Source organism: Mirounga angustirostris, unplaced genomic scaffold (assembly GCF_029215605.1).
Source record: "Mirounga angustirostris isolate CCGP_5_RB_7025 unplaced genomic scaffold, mMirAng1.0.hap1 SCAF_4, whole genome shotgun sequence".
Taxonomy (NCBI): domain Eukaryota; kingdom Metazoa; phylum Chordata; class Mammalia; order Carnivora; family Phocidae; genus Mirounga; species Mirounga angustirostris.
Genome location: NW_026991712.1, coordinates 80,944,902 through 80,953,960, shown reverse-complemented (window position 1 = coordinate 80,953,960; position 9,059 = coordinate 80,944,902). Strand labels below are relative to the sequence as shown.

The window sequence follows — 9,059 nt, the reverse complement described above, 5'->3', positions numbered from 1 at the left end:
AATCCTAAAGAGAATTTTTTTTCTTTTTCATCACACGGATAATTTTTTCTTTCCTTTTTCTTTTCTTTTTATTGTATCTACATGAGAAGATGAATGTTAGCTGAACCTATTATGGTAATCATTTCACCACATGTGTAAATTAAGCCTTCACCTCAAGCTGTATGCATCATACATATGTGGTGATGCATGTCAGATATTTCTCAAAAAAACTGGGGGGAAAGAAAGAACTCCTGTATCTTTTTTTGTGTGTTTGTTTTGGTTTTGTTGTTGTTGTTTTTGAGCTTCTACCTCAGTGTTTCGCTGAGACCAGTGTTGGTATGGATGAGGTACACGGAGTCCAACTCCATTTCCTAGAAGCCGTCCACAAGGTTTTCCTTGTAGGCATCATCACTGGAGACAATCTGGATCCTCTTGTCCCAGTGGCAACCCTTAGGGCTGTTCAGGACAGCAAGGGAGCCCCAGACAGACTTGCCAGTGGCAGCATCCAGCATGGGCTGTTTGCAGGCAATGCTGACTTTGAGCTGTACCGATTCTACCTGGATCCCATTGAGCTCAGCAATGGCGTGATCTGCTGATGCCATCTTTTTTTTTTTTTAAATAAATTTTATTTATTTATTTGACAGAGAGAGAGACAGCTAGAGAGGCAACACAAGCAGGGGGAGTGGGAGAGGGGGAAGGAGGCTTCCCACTGAGTGGGGAGCGTGATGCAGGACTCGATCCCATGACCTGAGCTGAAGGCAGACGCTTAAGGACTGAGCCACCCAGGCGCCCTGATGCCATCTTTTCATAGGTGACTGAGGCACAGTTTCTGGGTGAGTGCATGGAGAGGTCAAGGATGTTTCCAAAGGAAGAGAAGGCCCCACAGAAGACGGTGGGCATCCTGTCCTCTCCACATGCCTAAAGAGTATTCCCCTTCTGAGGGGCCCTGCTTTGGGGGAACGAGTCCAACACGTGGAAAGGGCCTTCTGGTTCTTGTTCAGGGTCCCTGTCTTTGTCCCCATTCTGCTCACAGCTGTGGCCCCAGCTGCGGCTTTGGGGAGGGGAGGCTGAGGAGTGGGCACTACCAGGTTTTTCAGAGCACCAGTCAAAGTTCTGAGGGGGACCCTCACCAGCCCCTGGGTCCTCTGACTCGTCCCCATCTTGGCCCCAGTTCCTGAAGCCCATCATTGGAAGACACAAAACTCTCATACAGAGATTTTCTCTGGGGAAGATATGCTCCTTTGGAACAGCTGGAAATTGGGGGCTGGCCCCTTCTCAGGGTCCTTTAACTTCCTCACCAGGGTCCGAGAACATCTGAAGCCCGAGTTCTTGGTCTTAGCCATGAGGACACTGGAGGCCCCTGACTTCACCAGCTATCTGCCGCTCTGTCGCCGTGGCCGGGCCTACCCCAGGCTGCTCTCGCCGGGACGGTGGACGCTGCCCTGGCTGGCTCTGCTGTACTACTTCGCGTCTTCGGAGCCAGCAGTGCCTTTTTCTTTTCCTTGAGCTGGTTGAATTTCTTCTGCAGAGCCTCCTCCTGGCTGAGTCCAGGGGTAACCACCGACTCGGTGGCTCCGAACAGGGCAATAGCCAGGGTCCCGTGGTCTCCAGTGCACCTGCTCAGGCCAAGAGCTCCCGTATCTCTGCAGGTGACATATGGTGGCAAAGGTCCTAGTAATCTCGGAGATGCCAAAGGTACCACTAGTCCTCAATTTACACAGCACCCAATGTAAAGCCACTGGAAAGGAAACTTGCTTTTCTAATGGTTTTGAGTCATCATTGTAGAGAAGAAAACAAGGCCAGCATAATGCATAGGACAGATTCAAACTAGGTTGCAGAATTAAGGCCAGGGAAATCTCTGGAGACTTGGGTATTATTACCAGAGAAATTCTTTTGCAAAGAGGTATTGTGTGAAGAGTCATTTAATGTTTGCAAATGTATTGACCTTTTATAATCTCAAAACTTTTTTCTTGTTTTTTTGTCCATAGAGAGGTTTTAAGCTCCTTGTTCATTAAGATGTATAATTCAAAATTAAGTGAAAAAGATAAGCAGTAAGGGCAGGCCAATTATCTTTTGGTATCTGTATACAAAGGAAGATCATTACTAAATATTGATGTTTAGAGTATTTATATGGAAAGAATATACATTATAAGGAATAAAAGTAGGCATGAGTTGGATTTTTCCCATTAGGTGAATAATACGATAAATTTAGGGTGAAAATGTCAGGATGGACATGGTGGTCTGTTTTTACAGAAAAATGGAAGTATAGCACAACTTCCTTTTTAAGGATTTGCAGAGACAGAAATTCAGTCGTTATATTATATTGAGCTTTGACAGTATGATTGCTTTGGGGGGCTATGATTTAATCCATGTCACATGTGACTCCATGTAGAAACATGACATGTGAAAACAGGCTGCTAAAACACTCGGGTATGGCTCTGTGCAGTTGCTTATTACCAACACTTCATGGAGAGCTCACATTAAAGGTGACAAATGAAATTGAGGGCAACCTCCAAACTTCTAATGCCTGCTGGAAATTATGCTGGTCAAAGATGTCAGGAAATTCCTGAAGATTTTTCACAGAATTAGAATGTAGGTAAGAGGAAGGGATATGGTGATAATGATGCTAGATTTATCCTGAAGTTGAGTTTTGCTTCTCCTAATATAAAAATGGTCATAGGCACTGGCTATCTCAGGCAGATCAGTTTCCACATTAGTTAGTTAACAACAGAGGCACCTTTCAAGGTGAAAGGTTACAAACAGAGATTACCTCCCCTGCCCCCTGTTCTGTTAATATAGGTCACTGGCAGGATAGTCAGTTCTGTTTCATAACTAACAGTGTCCCAAAAGAAAAGAACTATATTAGTATGCGAGAACAACAGTCCCGTAAAAAATACTGATAGCAGTGGGAGTCTTCAGAAAACAAATTTTATTTTTTTCAAATTAATAACTCGGAGTGGTTGCATGTGAATCATTCATTTCTGAGCACTTCTCTCAAAATAAAATTTAGATTCAGAGTCGTATCTCCCAGATGGGGTGAGTATCCAACAGGTGCTAAAAATCTCCATTAAACTGAAGTTTGAAACTATGATGGTAAAACCTCTCACGAAGGACATCCTTTTATTTGCTTTTAAAAATAGTTTTTAGCATGTTTATCACTGGCTCAGATCTGTTTTGAGAAGGTAAGAAAACATTTCTCAAGTGAATCCAAATGTTCCCAATCTAATGGGAAAAAGTAAAGGTTAATTAAGCCTTCTCCATTTGCATCTGAAGCACAGCTTTGGTCCATAATTCCTTTTCCTTTAAATGTTTCCCAGAGATAATTTTCTCATCCTCCAGCATCCTCCTTCAGTCTGTGTGGGAGGGCAGTGTGGCCTTCAGGCTTGTTCTCCCCCCAGATTTGTGTTACGCAGGGCAGGAGCCAGGAGACCACAGGCAGGTGTCAGGCTCACTCCTTGCATTTGGTGGTGTCCCAAACTCCACAGGGTACAGAGGTCCAGGAAAAAAATGTGAAATCAGCCACCCAAGTCGAATGGAAAATTTCAGGATGTTAGAAAATATGGGGACAGCTCATCGCTGAGGTCATGGCTCAGAATGATTTTTTGGTTTACCTGTTTACCAAAAGCATTTCATTCATTCCTTTACAAAAAAAAAAAAAAAAAAAAAAAAAAAAAAAAAAAGAAAGAAAGAAAGAAAGAAAGAAGAAAGAAAGAAAGAAAAAGGAAATGAAAACTTAGAGGAAGAAAAAAACCAGGTGTTAATCTATTCTGACAAGCAGGATAATGAGCATCATTTTGTAAAATTTATATTCATAGATTTAGCATGATCTGTGTGAGCCATATGACAAATCTCTCTAGTTTTTTGTTTTGTTTTTTTTTCACTGCTTGTTCTTCTGTGTCATTTCTCAGAAATCACTTAAGTGCACATATTTGTAAGGAAATTGCAGCCATTGTAGAACTAGAAATAGATTAATAGGTAAATATTTAAATTCATTTGAGAATTTTTTTTTTTCCAGTGAGGGAGAGACACCCATCATGTGGTTGATATGCTTTGCTGCCATGCCTTAGGGTTTTCAAAGAGGTTGCTGAGGAATTCGGGAGGAAATGGAAGAATGTCAAGGAGAGGGTTCCCCATTGGATTTTTGGTCTGTATGGAGAGAAACAGAGAAAGGATATGACGTTTACTCCAACTGGCATAAATGCTGGCCCCTGTGTCCTTTACATTCTCTACTCTGCTCCTCTGGGCCCCACTGAGTTACTTGCGCCTCTCCACCATTCCAGTCCTTACTCAGAGCTGTCTCCCTGCAGAAAGTAGTCCAATAAGTCAGGTGGATGTTCTCCCCCAAAGGGCTTCCCCAGTGAGTGTGTTTTAAGGGTACCAGGGAAAACGCCACGGGCTGGCAGTCAAGAATATATGGCAGTGTCCATGACCTAAAGATTCCATGTGGTATTAAATCCTTTTGTGTGAGAACTCCCTTAAAGTAAACTTTGAGACTGCAAGAGGAGGATATGGTATACAGCCTGTGACAGAATTCTGACCAGAGAAGTCTTTGGAAAACATCTGAAAAGATTCATATTTTCTGGAGCACAATTTGGAAACCGGAGCCAGGCACTGATTTTCAAACTTGCCCCATGAGTGCCTTGGAGGAAGTTTGCAAAGAAGCAAAGAGGCAGGATTCAGGCCTGTTTCAAGAAGAGTCTTTCTTATTCATTTCTTTTATATATCTGGCTTTTCAATGACTAAGGTTTTCTTTGAAGAAAGGTCTCCTTGACCGAAAAAAAAAAAAAAAAGAGGATTCTAGAAATATTTGTGGATGTTCAAGACTGAATATCAATGTCAGCTATTTTTTCCCCCTGGCTTTGCTACTCCTCAGACTTTCTTATGGTATTTTTGGAATGAAACCACATATTCATACTTGAGTATGAAATCCAAAAGCCAAAAATGTCTGATATTTTTTCCCACAAGTGCGTTAGAACCATGAGCAAATGAAAGGACTCCCTCTTAGTGGGAGATCACTGTGGGAGCTCAAGAGAAGGAAAGAAAGATGAAGGCAGTTCTGTTGATTTATGTATAAATTCCCCCATATAGTTCATTAGCTGGACACTCAGCTGAGCACCGGGATATTCTGGGCAGAGGCTGTAAGTCACTGAATTCACCACAATGGCCACCTGCAACATAGGGAAGCTGCATTCTAAAGACTTGTTCCAGTTAGATGGACTTCTACAAAAACCGCATCACTTTCTCTGGATAAGGGAGACATATTAAAAATTGTGATTTGTTTGATCACAGGCCCAAGAAGACAAGCTCTCAAGTATGAAATAGAAAACATGATTCTTGAACATCAACCTGGGACCTTACACTTATACTGCATTTTCCTAGATTTCCAGACCAAATACATGCATTATTAAGTACAAGTCTAAATTATTATTTAAGTTTAGGGGCACCTGGTGGCTTAGTCGATTGAGTTCAGGTCACAATCTCAGGGTCCTGGGATAGAGTTCCATGTCCTGCTCTCTCTGCTTCAGCAGGGAGTCTGCTTGTCCCTCTAACCCTCCCCCCCCACCCCCCCACCCCCCCAGCTTGTGTGCACACTCTGTCTCTGTGTATCTCTCTCTCAAATGAATAGAATCTTTTAAAAAAATATATTATTTAAATTTAGTAGGTGGAAAAACAATAGAGGCTGATAAATGGGCCTGGGTAGTGTCCCATGGCTGTATTGGATCCTACTGCCCGCAGCTCAGTATCTCCCAGGAGCCCACTTACTGGGGTGGAGCAAACATATTTGGAGGGGTAGTTAAGGAAACCCCTGGTAGAATGCTCTAAAATCAGTTTCCTGACCTCTTTTTTTTTCTTTCTTTTTCCTTTTGCTAATTTTTTTTTTTCTTTTTTAGTTACATACTCTATAACTTGCTCTGGGCAAAATTCTCTCATCAGGCTGTGGGATAAATTCAAAATGAGTAGCAGAAATGACAACTTATCTTTATTTCAACATGGAAATGTGGTTTCTCCAGATGTTTCTAATGTTCCAAATAGGGATTTTCAAAGACTGAACATTGCATCAAGGCTGCCAGCCTAAAGGACTGTACGCAGTCATGGTGCTTCTGTGTGTGTCTGTGTCTGTCTGTCTGTCTGTCTCTTTCTCTCTCTCTCTCTCTCTCTCACACACACACACGCCATAAATGTAGACAGAGACATAAATCTATGCACAAGCAAAGATCATCTGAGGTGAATCACAATTTTTCTTCTTTGACTAGTGACTGATCAGTTAGACACAGATAATAGACAACCGCCTTATATGTAGAACTGTTAAGAGTATGAAAGAGTCTTAAACAACCCAGAGCATTGAATGGTGGGTGAGTCACTCTGAAGGATAGTTTCCAAGACCACAAGAAATCAGGAAGGCAACCTATAAGAAATATCAAAAGCATACACCACACCATAGGAAAATCCCATCTATGTCCTCTTCCTTAATATATAGGGGACAGAGAAAAGAAAGAGAAAGAGATGGTGAGAGAGAGAAAGACAGAAACAGAGACAAAGAAGTTTCACAAAGTTGGAAATACGGTTTTTGTTAGAATCATTGTTATTGTTGTTTTAATCATGCCTTTAACTTTCCTCTGGGGAGATGTGGAAATGGTGGCCAGAGCATAAGGATTTGAAAAATGCATTAATGTAGTGACACTTTGCTTAACTGCTGCATAGGGAAGGGCTATTTGATTATGCATAGATACACATCTGTGCTTTGCATTGTTTCAGCCTTAAGGTGTTCTATACTACCTTTTAAATGTCTGCAATGAGAAGTTAAGTTATTCCCACAATAGGCTAGGTCATGTCTACTTTGGGTCATTCATTCAATAAAAATGTTCTGTTTGTCTCTTAGTTCCCAGGATTATGTAAGGCATTGTGGGGTAAAAGTATGATCCCTGACTCTACCCTTAAAATTAAAATTCACAGTCTAGTGGGGAGGTAGGCACATAGGCAAATGTCTGTAACATAACTTGTGTATGACATGCAGTGGGGTATGGATAAGAAACTATATAGGTCTGGGAAAGTTGGGGAGACTTTTAGGGGAGGCAGCAGTTGAATGAGATTCTAAGAATATGATACAAGTAGAATGGGCACTAGAGGCAGTAGGCACAGTATACGTAAGAATTTAGCTGGTTTAGGAAACTATAAATTGTTCTGCATTTCTGGAGTGTGCAAAAGTATAACACAAAACAAATTATTTCTTTATTGAGGAATCAACAAAAGCTTATGAGTTTGAGTAATATCTTAACATGTACAGAAGTTGCCTTTAGTATCATATGCCAAGAAAGGATTTTTGCTTAAATTACTTTATTTTGCTAGGTTTTGCTATGTTAGGTACAAAGCTAAAACTCTGTTTTGTGACTTTCCTGCCATCTTTTATCCTAGTTGAAAAAGAAGGGTGGGATATTTCCATGAAAGCAATGCAAAGACATGATTGCTTATCCAACAATATTATGTTTCCCTTGGAGTTGAGCCAATGGGCCAGAAATCCTCTCATTAATTTTTCCTCATTCATCAAGGACTCAAGCCTAGAGCCACAGCCATACCATATATTCTTACTCAGAGAGGTTGAGGTTTGGTCAGAATTATTTGAAAGTCTTTACACAATCCCCAAATAGGCACTTTCTGAATTTCTAAGACCCATTGATCCTCCAGTGCAGCTTCTCCCACCCTTTCTTTGTGTATTGGGGCATGAATAGCCCATTGGGAAACAAATTATTTAATGTGGCTAATGAAGTGGCCACAATGTTTTTGTGGTAGAAAAGTCAGTTTCCTGGGTTCTCCTTACATATATTTAGGAAAAAATTATTTGTAATAGGAAATAAATTAAACAGAACACCAGAAACATCATCTCTTAATTTCTTTATAGTATTCTGAATGTTTACCTATTACTTGACCAAATATAATCTTGTGATTACTAGATATAAAAAGGCCAATAAGAACAATGTGGAAGTTTCGATATGGTTTACTGAGTTTTTCTTTTTTTCTGATGCCCTCCATAGATGAGTTAGCTGAATTAAGTTGCGGTTTAGTTCCCACTCTGTGTTTAGTGGGATCTATGGTTGACAATGCTGAGCAGGGGCTAAACCTAAACCTAAAAACCCAGTAATTGTTTTATTTATTTTTTTATTTTCATGTTTTTATTTGTTATGGAAAAAAGAGTAAAAAACATGGTACCTTATTAAATACAAGTCACATTTTCCTCTTTCCTTTTGTAAGTGATATAAGGATTGGTGCTTTGGTATCTCACTGGATTAAATGGGCTGATAGGAAAGAGCTGAGGTGGGCACCAAGGGGCTTCAGATGTCAGCCTGTAATGTGGGCATGCTACCAATACTCAGCTTAATTTTTTTTGTTGGTTTATAAGTATTTTTAAATTTCTTGTTATTTTAAATTGAGTTAATTCAAAAGTATTCAAGAGTCTAGGTTTAGAAACTAATCTGATTACTATAGACTGACTCTGGAGAGATATGACATCTGTGTGTTTGAGTCATTCACACAGGTGGTAAAGAACTTTCATAATAAAAACTACATGCTCAGCACCAATGGGACTCCAACTGCCCAATCCAACTTCCACTCAGGCTGAAAACCTAAACGCTATCTATGTTCTATTTAAACGTTAAATAGTATTTTCAAGAAAATACCTTAGTTTGGTTTAGGATTTATATTTTTCAATTTCCTAGATCAAAAATTTTAGATTCCAAGTGATTTAGAATTTTAAGTGCTGTAATTCACATAGGGGTGAAAATATGCTTCTGAAGAGCAAAAGGCTATCACTGCATTTTAAAAGGTCTTAAATGTGACCTTTTGACTTTACATAACCTTCAATGTGACACTTTTGAAGGGTATACTTGACTGGGGAGGACAGTGATCCTTAGGTAGCATATAATCCATTCTCCGGAAGGCGAGTGTCTCAGAGCTACCCTTGCCTCCTCTTGGCTTGGCTTTTCAGGCACCTAAATAAGTAAGGATGTTATCATTCTTGTGGAGGACCCCTGGAGTTATATTTCAGTGCCAAGCACTTGTTTCACTTTCCACAAAAGGGTCAATAT

At 40.4% G+C, this 9,059-nt stretch overlaps 1 pseudogene; it reads right to left on the bottom strand.

Moving 5' to 3' along the window:
- Window positions 1–350: 350 nt before the first annotated feature.
- On the bottom strand, window positions 351–8,007 carry LOC123860234 (negative elongation factor E-like; annotated as a pseudogene).
- Window positions 8,008–9,059: the final 1,052 nt, after the last annotated feature.